General features: G+C 33.9%; 1 long non-coding RNA gene across 1 annotated transcript in view; it reads right to left on the bottom strand.

The window, feature by feature from the left end:
- Window positions 1–14,944, bottom strand: part of LOC122213252 — an 85,874-nt gene that overhangs the window by 33,391 nt on the left and 37,539 nt on the right. The window contains exon 3 of the long non-coding RNA XR_006199456.1: window positions 511–590. This is a non-coding gene — a long non-coding RNA (uncharacterized LOC122213252). The remainder of the gene's footprint in view (window positions 1–510; window positions 591–14,944) is intronic.

Raw genomic sequence — 14,944 nt, 5'->3', positions numbered from 1 at the left:
CCCAAAGGAACACATGATAATTCTGTCTAGGACAAACAAAATCTAAAACTGGGTCTTGTCTAGTGAAATACAGTTAAATATAATTTAAATTTCTTATGCTAACCTTAATTTTGTGATCACCCAAATCAACTGTACTTATTTCAAGGATACCAAATAATTTTTATTAATTCACTTTTTAATTCATTTTCAACAAGTATTTGTTGGATATTTGCTATGTTAGAAATTGACCTCTCCTGAATGGGTATAAGGTATAGCCTCACTGCTGCCATCACTATCCTGGATCATATGCACTGAGTTGGGAAAATTGCTGTTACAAGCTCACTAATCTATCAAAACAGCATATTATGCTGTGGCATATAGAGAGTTTCTTAAAATCCTAATATCCAAGAGTCAATTTATCTTTTTACCATTTGTCATCTGAGTTTGTTTCCTAAGTGACTTTTTATACCATCACAGTGGGTCAGAAATGGCTGCCACATGGAGTCAGTTCTGGTTCCACATGGAACTCACCCTGTATTTCTTCTCCTCTTGTGGCCTGAGTTGAGGTCAGAGATGAAGGCAAAGGTGAACAAACATAGTCACCTAGGTCACTGTAAACAACAAAGACCTGAATTTAAGCATAGTAAAAAGTCGTTGACAGCTTTATACATGATTATGGGCTTGATTCTTATTGACATGTTTTAAATTATCAGTATTGTTAAAATTTAAATGTACATGATGTTTTCTACATGGATACGTTTATATGTCAGTGAGCAGGAGCAAAGAGCTATGTGTTGAAAATAAGCAAATGATTTTCAATTTATTTAATTTCAACGGATCTGCATTATAATATGTACCTTTTTTATTTCACACATAAATTATTTTCTGAAGCAACATTGGAATCCAGAGATCTCGCTTACCTTCTGCTATTTATTTGACTTTGGACAAACTGCTTCTCATATCAGAGCTCCTTTTTTAAAAAATTGTTTTTGGTGTAGGCATTAGCTTCCTAAAATGTTGGGCAGCAGAAACCACAGTGAGGGGTGTGATGAGTGAATAAGTAATGTGAAAAACGGGAGGGAGACAGTGTAGTTAGCAATAAAAAGAACAGTAGGTGGTCATGAAAGGAGAGAGGTGCCAAAGTAGTTGAACAAGAACTTGAGTCTGAGTCACTTTTATGTGTATTTTAGGAAGGGAGACACTTAACCATGCTTTAGTGATGATGTGAGGGAATCGGTTTCTAGTCAAGGTTTAAAATCATGAGGGAAAAAGCAGATAATATGGGGAGAAAAGCCTTGAATAAACTTTAGGGAACCTTTATCATATTAGTAGGAGGATCACATAAAATAAATAATATTCCCCAGAAATAATTAAGTTTTCTCTCCACCCATACTCATGTAACACTATCATGACATTTACCAAGCTGTATTTGTATATTTAGCATATATCTCAGGTTAAACTCTTAACTCTTTGAAATTTGGGAATTTATTTTACTAATCCTTTTTTTCCCTGGAACTTAGTATCTTTTTATTACACTGACTAATGATGTGAAAGGGCTATGTGAAACTGTATGCATATAACTATTACAGTTATTACGGTTCAAATCAGTAAGTGATAAAATGCACATATAGTGCTTAAAGAATCCCTGTTGTTTTGCTACCTTTAGGACTGTATGTTTAGATTTGATGGTTATAGGAATCATCTTTGGCTCGATAATAAAAAGGAAAGCCACTTTTGAAAGACTGCTTCAAAACTTTTAGCATTTAACAGTTTCTCTTAATTTACCCCTTTAAAATAAGTTTTAAGGTAAAATATTCTAGCTTCTTTATTGAGATTCTACAGTGGAGACATTACCAGAATCTTCAACCAGTTCTGTGTCCTGAGTCCAATAAAGATCTTAAAATTCCTAGTTCTTAAGTATCAAACAGGGGAGAAAAGGTTTTGTTTATCCTGGTATTCCCATCAGAGATTGAAGAATTGATTCCCCACTGCCAATCAGTTAGGCCTAAAATTTGTGTGTGGGCACTAGGTTTTAGGCATTATCACTGCTCTTTCAATAATACTGTGATAATGAAACTATCAGCAAAGAAGCACCAACCTTTCCATTCTTGATAACAAATTATAACACATCACTTTCAAACTCCAAAATTATCAAACTTAACTAGTTCCTTCTAGGCCTTTAGTATAATTATTTAGCTATTTTCCAATGTCCTAAAAGTTCTAAAAGTTCTAAAAGTTGTAGGTTTCAGGTTCTGAAAGTTCTAAGAGTTATAGATTTCATGTAAATGGAACTGAAAATAGTCCGTACACAGCAACAAATGAGCATTTTTTTCAATTACAAATATCACTTTACCAAACATATTTTTGTTTCCTAATATAGAAAATTGTTAGTTTTCATAATTAGAGCTTTCCCAGCAGCATCTAAGACAAATCATAAATAAAAGATTTTAAATTTTGTTCACCTTTTCAAGTACTTAAAAAATATTTGTGATGATCACATCAACCAAGGTATCAAGAATTCAGTAAGAAACTGGGCTTTAAGGTTTAGATCTTGTAAGACAATTTTGTGGGTTTTTTTTTCTTATAGAGAGGTCTGACTTAATATGAATCTCTCACTAAGCTTATAAGGAGCTTTATTCATATTCAAAAGTGGATCAAATCATAGGAATTTCTTTGAACTTATGAAATTCAAAGGAAATGGCCCCCTGGAGAGAACAAGGTACCAACAATTTCTCATCAGTGGTTAATCAAGAAGGGGATCCAGCAGCAGTTCTAAGCGGCCCACACAATTACTTCTAGAATTTGCCTACAGTGAAATATCTTTCTATCTCGATTTCAAGTCTGTAATTGTCACTAAATAGATTGTTCAAAGTAGAATACCAAGTGCAGAACATTCCATTAAATGTTTCTTCATTTATGCTTTGGTATCACCCTCCCACTTTGTTTATGTTTTTACACTAACCATCTTATACACACCCTCAGGCAAATGTGCACATATCCCAGAATAGTAATACATAAAGTGATATAGTACACATAATTATTATACCAAAGCTTAAATTTATATTTTTAGAGTGTGCAAGAATATGTGAAAAATTCCTCTCCCACAGATAAAATGTACTTTGATATTCAGTTTTGAAAAGGTTATTAGCTTTAATAAAAACTTTAAAGCTAGAGAAACTTCTATAGAATATTCCAGTTAAATAGTGTTTGACAAACACATTTGGGAATGGATTCTAGAAATCCCAGGAAAAGAGGAAACCTTCTCAACATGAAAATGTACCACGCTGATGAGGTGGTATTTCACCTGGAAGCTATATTTAAACATTACATCACCATCATAGAACTACTAGCAGAATTTTGTGTTCATGTAGAAGATAGGACAAGTAACATTCCTAGAAAAGGGGTGTGAGATTCAAATTTGATTCAGAACCTCTAACAGAGAAAAGTGACTACACATATCCCATAACTTGTCTTACTTCCTTCCTACTTCCCTCTCAAGAGGGAAGAGGCACAAATCAAATAAACAAGTGACAAACTGAAAAGAATAAAAATTACCTATTTTAAACTAAGTTGAGATGAGATTATTTTAACAATAAACAAATCATCCACTGAGCTCTTTTGCAGTTTCAAGGTTCTTGTCTGGGTACCGAGATTCAAGGGATACAACAAAAAAATGAAACATTTCCTGCTATGATCGATTTTTCTAGAATGCAGATACCTAAATGCTACCTTTGAATTTCAGGGTGCTTTATGAGCACTTAGTCTAACTTAGATTATGGAAGAGAGGAGGGTTGGAGGGATGCCTGGACAAGCAAAGGAATGATGCAACTTTACTTCTTAAATTACTCTTCCATCTGTTTGAACCTGGTTCAAATCATACTAAAAGCCTATATTCTTCCTTCTGTCACATTCTGCTTGTTTCTCTAAAATATTTTTCTCCCAATGTTTTCTCAAAACATTTTTTTATATTAGCTAGATGTTTAATACACAATTATTAAATTGTGTATTTTTCTACAAAGTGTGAAGCCACATTAATCGCAAATCTATGACATGTAGGAATAGTAGTACAGACAACATTCAGACCTCTGTAACCATCCCCTTTCCCCCAGGAAACCTCATGTATCAGGGAATAACGTGTCCTATGGTCCCTTCTATCCAACATCCCAATCCCCTCTGCAAATGGAATAAAAGAAAAGCCATCTTCATGGAGTAGTATCAGAGAGTGTCAATAAATATATAATAACTGAATCCTTAAATAAGAAATTGGCAAAATTTTAGGATCTCCTGTAGTTTTTCTAGGCCTTACATTGAGTCTACTGAGGGAATCATCCCAATCCAAATCTGCCTCAGTCCTTGAAACATCACTTACAGTGGAAGCTCATTCAGTCCCTCTAATCTCCAGAGTTCGGATTAAGATGTCCTGTCACTGGGTCACAAACTAGGGAGTTCTCCGGGTGAAACCTGAAACTGGCCCCCATACATGGAGTGAAAGAAAGAGGCAGACCAGATTGGTTGGTGGCAGTTTTCACACACAATGGAACTTACATACTAGACTTGTCTTGAGCAGCCACAAGATGAGTAGTAGTTCTCTGCACTGTCCCCAGAATCTTAACAGTTTACATAGAAGCCTTAACTTGGTTCAGTCATATGGGCTCAATAACATCTTACTCTCTCAAAGCTGTGTCCTTAAAGTAGTTTCAAGTATGGGGACAGTGGGTAAAATGTACATTCCAAGGACAGGGAAAGAGGTGAGGAGCCTCCAAAGGGGTGAGGCCAGCTCATGAGCCAACCAGTGGTCACATCCTCTAGACGTCCTCCAACATCGGCTGATCAAAACTGAGATCAGGAACGAAGATCTCAGAAATGATTCTTGGGCTCCTGGGAGTTTCTTGAGTCACAGGACACACAATTGTCAGTGTAATTTTTTCCTTCAGATTTAGCTTTCTGCCCTGATCCCACCTCCATGGACTGACTAGTTACCTGCGTTATCCCATCTTCCATATTCCAACCTCTTTTGAACCCTGCGCTGCCTCACATCCTTTGCCCATCCTGACACACTCATGCGTGCAGACACAAACAGAGACACATGTTAGGGCATGACAATTTTAATTAGAACCATTAAGAAGTGCTAGATCTTCTTGCTCTTATTTTTCTCCCCATTCTACTCTGCACATATTGTTATGGATCCATGTATGAAATAACTTATTTATCAGAACCCCATTTCATTTAAACGTCCCTGTCCCCTTACCTTGCACTGTAAATCCTTGTGTAGCTATGAACCACCTCTAGGGAGCCCTGTATTACTTTGTGCATATTTAATTTTCATTTGTCATTTGTATAATCTTAATTAACATGATTTACTAAATGCTTTCTATATGCCAGGGATTTCTAAAGATTTTATATCCATCATTTTTTCCTTTAGTATATACTTATCACATAGGATAGTATCGAATACATATGCTTAATTAACATTTGAATATTATGAAATTACCCCAATTTGAAGGACTACAATTAACTTAGATTAAACAGCCTAAGATGCAGAAAACTCTTCTCTTAGCTGCCTATTCAAAACTAGTCTTTGTAGCTGTTGTTGTTATCCAGTTCCCTATGTCGACTACTCTTGCATTGTTCTTTTGTTTTCTGTGTTCAGCTTCACATCATGACAATATCTTTCCTTTTTCTCAGACTTTACAATTAAACCTATCAGGAATGTAATCATTTAACTGCACAGAGCCATGCGTGTTCCTTGTGAGCCAGGATATTGTTTTAAAATATTATCTAATATATTTTCCTTCTCAATAACTTTAGCTGCATTTTTACCATTGAAACTAATTTATCCAACTATAAATGTACGGTTTTTTTTTGTTTTTTTGTGTTTTTTTTTTGCAATTCACTACATAGAAATTAAAGGTCAGTTAAAAAGAACAAGCTGAGGGACATTACCCTAGAGAAGAGCATAAAAAGAAACTAGAAAAGAACCAAGACTCAAACTTATGGTTTTGAGTTCCAAAAGAAGTTTAAGAAACTGATTAAATTAAGCTAATAAAATAAAATATAATAATTGATAAGCAGGAGTATACTTTTAAAATAAATGATTCTCAATTACTTCCCTTTATATAATGATTTATCATTTATAACTTTTCATATATTATTACATAGAATCATATCATCTGAGTTCTTTAAGGATACGTGTGTGTGTGTGTGTGTGTGTGTGTGTGTGTGTGTGTGTATGTATATACATTTGGGGAATTTTGTACATATTTTTAAATTATTAAAAACGAAATTTCATTGAAAGATAAAATTAAGTTTATCAAAGAATTCTAAAGAAAATACGATTGTTTATGTACTTTTTTCACTTATACTAATTGAAGTGCTCAATAACTCCAGTAGACCAGTCATTTTGTTTTCATGTGTTAATTAATTTGCTGGTTGTATACATTCTAAGCACACATTAAGTCCTGAAAAAAGCTTATCATAATGCGTGTTTATAAGCTTCATTGCCCAAATTCAGAGTCAGCATGTTTCTTTGGGGGCCTAGAAATCTGAATTTTCAACAAGTACCAGAGATGACTCTGATGTATATCATGCAAGTATCACATTTGTGAAATATGGAATAGTTAGAAGGGCCCTTGACAAGGAAAGAGAAAGCCCAACTTACAGATCTTACTTTAACTTCACTACTCTTGTGATCATGACAGATCCTTTTTTGATTATTGATGAGAAAAAACTTTATTGATTTATTCTTACTATATTCTCTTTACCTGTAATATGAAAGTAAATTGAATTAAATTGAATTTAAATTAAAACTGAATTTAAATATGAAAGTAAATCTGAATTTAAATTGAATTTAAATTTAAAACTCTGAATTTTAATGTCTATAACATCACAATTTTAATCAATGTATAATATCACATCATTTATTAAATCCAAAATTAAGCATACCTTTTTTCTCTCATCATCCTCTATATGACAAAGATTGATAATTCAAATTGTATCTAATTTATAAAAAAATAGGTCTCTGGATTTCAACATTGAGACCATAAGGTTTATGCATTCATGGTCTTGTGATCTGAGGAGATTCAAAGTGATGATAAGAGAAATTCTTTGAATTATTAATTAAAAATACTTACTTCAAAAGTTGTAAATCATATAGTACAAACACTGTTTCTGAATTGCCCAGATTCCGCTTAGTGAAATGCAGTTATATACCCCCACCCTCTGCTTTTTTTTTTTTTTTTTTTTTTTTTTTTTACAAGGGTGATAGAAACATCAAAGAAAACAATGCGTAAGCTAAAAGAGGTAAGGCTATTAGGCTTCCTTAATTTGTTCGAGACAGTGTTCATTCAAAGCCAACTCCTACACTCATATCTGCAAAATGACTCTAAGATAGTATGTATAAAGTACAATGATCCAGAGGTACATTACGAGCTTATTTATTAAAGACAGCTCGACTTTGACCACAATACTCTATGATGGAGGAAAGCTTACTAATACTTGTAAACAATTCCCAAGTCATAAAGGCAAAAACAAAGGATGGTCATATCAACTCCTAAGTTTAGTTGAAAAATAAAAGTGAACAGAATTCTGGTAGTTTAAGTATTACTAATAATATCAAACATTTTTTGTGTCCTCTACAGTTTTAAAAATATGTTTACAGTATGTCAGTACTATAATTAGAGAAGCTATCAGTCAACATGACAGTGTTTATGTCCTTGCAGAGATCTCACATTTAATAAATATCAGCTCCATTTCCAGAATCCAGGGCTTTCTTTTATAAACCATGCTCCCAGATTAAGTCTCTAAGAGTTAAGAAGAGATTTTTTTTTAAATCACTAAGGGAGCCCTCTTTTAATCACATTCTCTCCAATCATCTTCATTTCCTTCATGGTACATATCATCACCTGTAATTTTTTTTTTAAGTTTGTTTATTTTGCAAGAGGGAGGGGGAGGGGCAGAGAGAGAAGAGAGAGAAAATCCCAAGCAGACTCTGCACTGTCAGCACAGATCCCAAAAGGGGGTCGATCTCACAAACCACGAGATCATGACCTGATCCAAAATCAAGAGTCGGACGCTTAACCCACTGAGCCACCCAGATGCTCACCTGTAATTTTTTTAATGTATAACCAGAAAGTCACTCCATAAATGTGGTACCATGCCCACTCTGTTCTCTATTTTCTTGAAGAGTCCATAGTATGAAGGAGACACTTTTTGGATTTGAATGATTAAATAACAAATGAAAAGTCATTTTTTAGTTTTTTTCTATTCTCTCTTTCCTCTTTTTTTCTTTTCTTTTCTTTGTTCTTTTATCAAAAAAAAAAAAAATCTAGCATATTTCTATTCAAAACTTAGTTTTACTTCTAGAAAAAGAAGTCATGAGAAGACATATATTTTGTTGTAGTAGAGGAGATCCTGGGAATACATCTGTTTATAGTTGTCAGGAACTGTGAAGGGTCTGAGATTTTACCCTACACTCAAGCTAACAATTTAGCCTGCCGCTGTTTCACAGATATTAATAGAAGCTACAAGATTCCTGCGTCAGAGGCAAAGGAACGTATTACTCCTGGCACAGCAGGCGACATGAGCTTCAAGATCACATCAGTTCTCCTTACTGTCCAAGACCTGATACATAGAGGTCTAAATAATTCTGCACCCACAGTGATGTGTGTCATAGCAGAGGAACCAGAAGCTTAGGAAAACCCAATCTTACAAGGGAGAGGTTGATGGCAAACTTTGCATCAGTGGCAAACATTACCATTGGTTTCTTCTTTAGAAAATAAATTTGCTATCTTCCCCGGAAAGAGATTCTAACTCTATCATCTGAGGCTGTTTGCTATACAAACATCCTGGGGAAAATAGTCCAGAACAAAATTAACAGTGTCAGGCATAAATCAAAGAGATCCAAGGAGAACTATTCCCAATAGCCAAAACAAGCTAAAATATTAGATTTATACGTCCTTTTATTTTACTCAGGATTCTTTTCCTCTTGATTAGCATGAGTTGGTATGCATTTAAATTATAATAGGTACACCTCAATTTGATAAAGTTCCTATAATTTTAGACACTACAAAATGAATGTTTCAAAAATGCTTATGTCTCTTTATATTTTTTCTGTTCTCCACTGTGTGAAACTAACCGTTACAGCTTTTTAAACCTAGTGAGTAGTCTCTTTAGCAATTTTCCAACAGAGACTATGTCACTTACTATGTTTTATATTCAGGTATCTATGAATAAATAACCTTAGTAAGACACACTTCCAAAGTCAGCGTTGGTAAAATGCTTAAAGATGAAAAATTGTTGATTGTCGCTGTGCCAAATGCTCAATGTGCCTCATCCCCGTTGTGATGATCTTACCAAACAAATGAAACAAGAGAGGAACTTCAAATAAATTTCATTTGATCAGAGTGAGTGAGAATGGGAATGGAGGTAGGGAATAAACTGACCACATATGAGTGGAAAGACAAAGTATTGGTAATACATATTCACTAGATTCAACAATAAAAAATTTGCAGTATCATAATTATCAAACTACCAGTTATAATACAATGAAAGGAGCTGTATTTAAAAGTCAAAGAACTTAGGGGTGCCTGGGTGGTTCAGTCGGTTAAGCGTCCAACTTCGGCTCAGGTCGTGACCTCATGGCTCATGAGTTCAAGCCCTGCATCAGGCTCTGTGCTGACTGACAGCTCAGAGCCTGGAGCCTGTTTTGGATTTCTGTGTGTGTGTCTCTCTCCCCCTACCCCACTCATGCTCTGTCGCTCTCACTCTCTCTTTCAAAAATAAATAAACATTAAAAAGAAATTAAACGTCAAAGAACTTAAATAATTTGTGATGCAGATATTGATGTATATAATGGTATCAAAGAGAGCATGGCACATCCTTTGAGAATATTGTGTCAAAGTGTCTGCTAATACTTTTTAAGAGACTATAGCTTTCCTGCACTGGAGAATCCATTTTGTCCAGAAAGGAAGTAGTTTAACTGATTTAGTAAGAATAATACGAACATATGATCATGAATGAATTAAACAAAAAAACGTTTTAAAGAGTAAGTGATGACAGGCACTTCTAAAGTAAGTAAAACGGAAATGAGGAAAAGTGTAAAGAGTTTTAACCTCTGGCCTACCTCAAACCCTTTAAGATCAAATTAAACTGGCACAATAAGCAGTGGATGAAGCAGAGGGACTTAATATAAGATCTCAAGTAACCATAATATGAAGAAGGAAAAAAGAATGCTTTAAGAGAAGGAAATATATTAGTAAATGGAAGAGGTTCTATTTTTTTATGTTAACAAGGAAAAAAAGAAACAAAGTTTACAAACCAAAACTTCGTCACCTGATATAACTGCACATTAGGCAATGAATTAGTAAATGGGAATTTATGGAACTAGGAGATCTATACAATAATCGGTTCATTACCAATGTGCCTTTTAGTCAGAAAGTTTCAAATGGAGACAACTTCAGAGTACAAACAAAAGTGTTAACTACAGCACCATGAGTTGTTCTTGTAGTTGTTTTGTCTTGTTTTTCCTTAGTAAATGACACGAATGCAGCTATACACTAGTAAAATAGACTTGCTGTTCACTATGTAACTGCAGCAATTGTTACAACCAACTCTTTAGTGAATAAGTGACTCCTTTTTAAGGATAAATTTACATTAAAACATTCTCATTGCCAAGGAAATGACTGTCACTATGCTTTCAGATGATGAAACCTAATGAAAATAATCACTGATTCCCCTATTCACATCGCAGCCAAGGATGAATATAAGCCTAGAATCCTAGCCAAGTCTAGAGACATAAAAGTTTTTCTAAACTGTAAAACAGAAAGGTTAGGCTAGGTAATATCGAACTTTACTTCATGCTAAAAAATAAACCCAGCAGGTGACAATTCATAGTCAGATCAGTAGTTATAACTAAATAGCAAGATATGAACAAGATACAGTAATAACTGGCAGAAAAAATGCAGGTATTCTACAGCTAGAAAAAGTAGGGTAGACACAAGTTTTTATATGGTCATATCATCCTCTAATTCTCGTTTTATAAGAAATATAATGCTTTCAATTATTGTTAAATGATTCTCTTCTATAAATTCATTAAAGGCAAGGACTATCCCTGTTCTTTCCATTGCTATGCAACAAATAACTGACATTTTATAGAATTTTAGTCTTTTTTTTTTTTTATTTGTTCACTTTGTTTTTGGCCAACAGTGAGATGCACATATGTAAAGTGTAAAGCTCAACGAGTTTTGACCAGTGTGTTCAACCATGCAATGCACACCTCTAAAAAAATGACAAATTTCTATAGAGTTCCCTCATTTATCTTTCTAATCAGTCCTTTCCTTTTATTCTGACTTTTTTGAATTATCTTTATATACTTTTGTGATTTTTAGACTCCATATTTGAAAAGGGTCCCAAGAGTTAGTGCATATTTATGTACTGCTTCTTTAACTCAGCATAATGTCTCAGCAACTGAACCATGATTTTGCATGTATCACAAGTTTATTTATCTTTGTTTTTCACTAGTATTCCATTAGATAGGTATTTTGGTATTTAGCAATCTCTGTTTGATAGGTTTATTAAATATATATTGGTACATAACAAATTATAACAAATATGGTGGTTTCAAACAACACACCTTTACTCTCTCTCAGTTTCTATGGGTCAGGAATTCCGGCATGGCTTAACTGGGTCCTCTGCTTCTGGGTCTCTCACAAGTCAGAATTTAAGGAACCAAGCAGGACTGAGGCTTCATTTGAAGGTTCCACTGGGGAAAGAAATGCTTCCATGTTCACATGGTTGCTGGCACATTTCAGTTCCTCACAGGTTGTTGGGACTGTGGGCCTCAGTCCCTTGTTGGTCAGAGGCCATTCTCAGTTTCTTGCTTGCGGACCTCTCCAACATGATGAAGCTTTCTTCGTCAAATCCAGTAAGTGAGAGAGTCTGCGATGATGTAAGCCATAGTCTTACAGAGTCTAATCATGGTAGTGACATCCCATTACCCTTGTTACATTTCTTTGGTTAGAAGGAAGTCCTCAGCTCGGCTCACATAAGAAAGAGACTATATAAGGAACGAATACCAAAACATAGGAATTGTTAGGGTTCATTTTAAAGTCTGCCTGCCACAGTGAATATGGAGGTTATTTTCAGATAATGATTAGTGGTTAGTTACACAGAAGAAAAGTCTTTATTTCACCATTACTTTTAACATATGTACAATGTAATATATAATAGTAAATGTATAAAACACATATATAAAATATATAGTATGTTTAATATATTACATAACCATATTAATTAGATTTATATATTTTTAATAAATCTTACTCCAGATGAATTAAAATAATTTATTTAAAAATTAAGAAAAAAGGAATACAATACTCAATAAATGTTACACAATTCCAAAAAGTATAGTAGGACTTTTACTGGAATACCAGGAGTAAAGAAAGAGAGAACAGAACAAAAGAAATAACTGATATAACAGTAACTAAGAACTTTATCAAGGCAAGACACCAAACCATTGATCCAGAAAGCTCATAGAACACCAAGCAGGGTAAATATCAAAAAATTACACCTAGACATGGAACTCAAGTTGGAGGAAACTAAATTAAGAGGAAATCTTTAAACCTCCAGTTTCAAATTCCATACATAATAAGCTTGGAGGTTGCCATTTTATACTAACGTAAGTAAAATGCTTAGTAGACTGAAAAATAAACACACTTCTTAGATCCTCAAGTAAGGAGAAGATACGGGGCAAACCATGGCCTCTAAATTTGGAGACAGAAATACAAAGATAGCACAGAGGACTTGTAGGGCAATGAAAGTACTTTGTATGATATTGTAATGATACATGTCATTATACATTTGTCCAAATCCATAGAATGATTACCAAAAATGAACCCTAAGATAAACTATGGACTTTGGGTAATTATGATATGTCAACATAGGTTCATTTTGGTAAAAACTCACCATTCGGGTGAGTGATGCTGATAATGGTGAAGGATATGCATGTGTGAGGGCAAGAAGTATACAGAAAATCTCTGTATCTCCCTCTTAACTTTGTTGTAAACCTGAAACTGCTCTAAAAAAAAGCCTTAAAAATAAGGAAATCACCAAAAGAAATCATTAAAGATGCCAAATAAAAACAAATACACTAGTTTAAGACAAAGAAGATATCCAAACAAGGAAAACTACTAGAGATAAAGAGGAGAATTACAAAATGATAAAGTCAGTTCTCACAGAATAGGTAACGATTTCAAATGTTTATGCACCTAACAACAGAGCATCAAAATCTGAGACAAAAACTGAGAACTGAGAAGAAAAAATAGACAAAACCATTAATAGTAGGAGACTTCACACCTATCCGCCAGTAATTGATAGAATAAGAACATTAAAAAAAAAATCAATAAAGAAAAGGTTAGTGTGATCAGCACTAACAAACATAATCTAATTAATATCTATAGAATACTCCATCTACTAAGAGACTACACATTCAAGATTTGACAAACATTTACCAAAATAGACCAAATTTCAAGGCATAAAGCACATCTGAACAAATTGAATGGAAATCACAGAAAGCATGTTCTCAGGTCATAATAAATTAAATTTAGAATTCAGTAACAGAAATACAGTGTAAGCTGAAAAAAGTCATTTTCTCTGAAGTATACATTATGACAAGGGAGAGTGGGGGAAGACCCACTGTATAGTGGAGACATCTGACAAACACTACCTTAGCCAGATCAAGGTTAACATCAACCATGATAAGTCCTATTTATAGTATGTACCTTTGGCATTATGTGATAAAAATGGAATTCTACCTTTGTATCCTTCCTCCCAAAACATCATAGCCCTAGTCTAATCATAAGAAAAACCACAAATACCAATCAATTCATATTCTACAAACACCTTACGCTTCAAATCTCTCAAGTCTTCAAAAACAAAGTAAATCCAGAAAACGGTCATGGCCCAAAGGAGTCTAGTGAGAAATGGCAATTAAGGGTAGTGCGTTGTCCTGGAGAGAATCCTGGAGCAGAGTGAATTGGTAGCTGCAGTTTTATATTTTAAAGAAACTACCAAAAAACAAATTTGTAATCATATTTTACATTTCAACTAATAACATGTGAGGTTTATAGTTGCTCCATATCCTCTCCAGCACTTAAAGTTGTCACTCTTTTTTATTTTAGCAATCTAATAGACTAATCATATGACTAATGATGTTGCACATCTTTTGCCTATTTGTTTAAATTGAGTTTCATTTTCTTGTTATTCATTTTTAATAAGGTATAACTGACATATTAGTTTGAAGTGTACAACATAATGATTCAGTATTTGCATATACTGTGATATGATCATGATAAATCCAGCTAAGATCCATCACCATATATAGTTATAAAAACTTCTTTCTTATAATGAGAACTTTTAAGATTTACTCTTTTAGAAACTTCTAAGTACACGTTATAGTATTATTAACTATAGTCACCATACTGCACATTACATCCCCATGACTTATTTATTTTGTAGCTGCAATGTTGTACATTTTGACCACCTTCACAACCACTTTGCCCACCCACCAGTCCCTGCCTCTGGCAACCACCAAGCTGTTCTCTGTATCTAAGGTTTTTTTTTTCCTCATCACTGTAACACTCGAAATTATAATGGGTAATAGTTTCCTGTCTTAAATCTCTATTACTATTTAATTACCCTATTGGAAAACAGAAGACTTTCCTATCAAATCCATCTCATATGAAACAATAAATATGATTGGAAGTCATCAGAGACAATTTTCGCTGGATCAAATTCTTTGAATCTACACTCTGAAATGTCAGGTTTCCTGTTTTGCTTGAACACATAGAGAAGAAAAAGAATTTTCTTTACAAGCATAAAACTGAAATAATCAGAGGGCTAAAGCCACCAAAGTAATATCTAAATACGGTTTGTACTTTTTTCACATGACGTTAGTCTCTTTGTTGGTGTT

This window comes from Panthera leo, chromosome A1 (assembly GCF_018350215.1).
Source record: "Panthera leo isolate Ple1 chromosome A1, P.leo_Ple1_pat1.1, whole genome shotgun sequence".
Lineage (NCBI taxonomy): Eukaryota > Metazoa > Chordata > Mammalia > Carnivora > Felidae > Panthera > Panthera leo.
The sequence above is the reverse complement of the archived record's forward strand: the minus strand, read 5'-3'. Positions and strand labels throughout refer to the sequence as shown.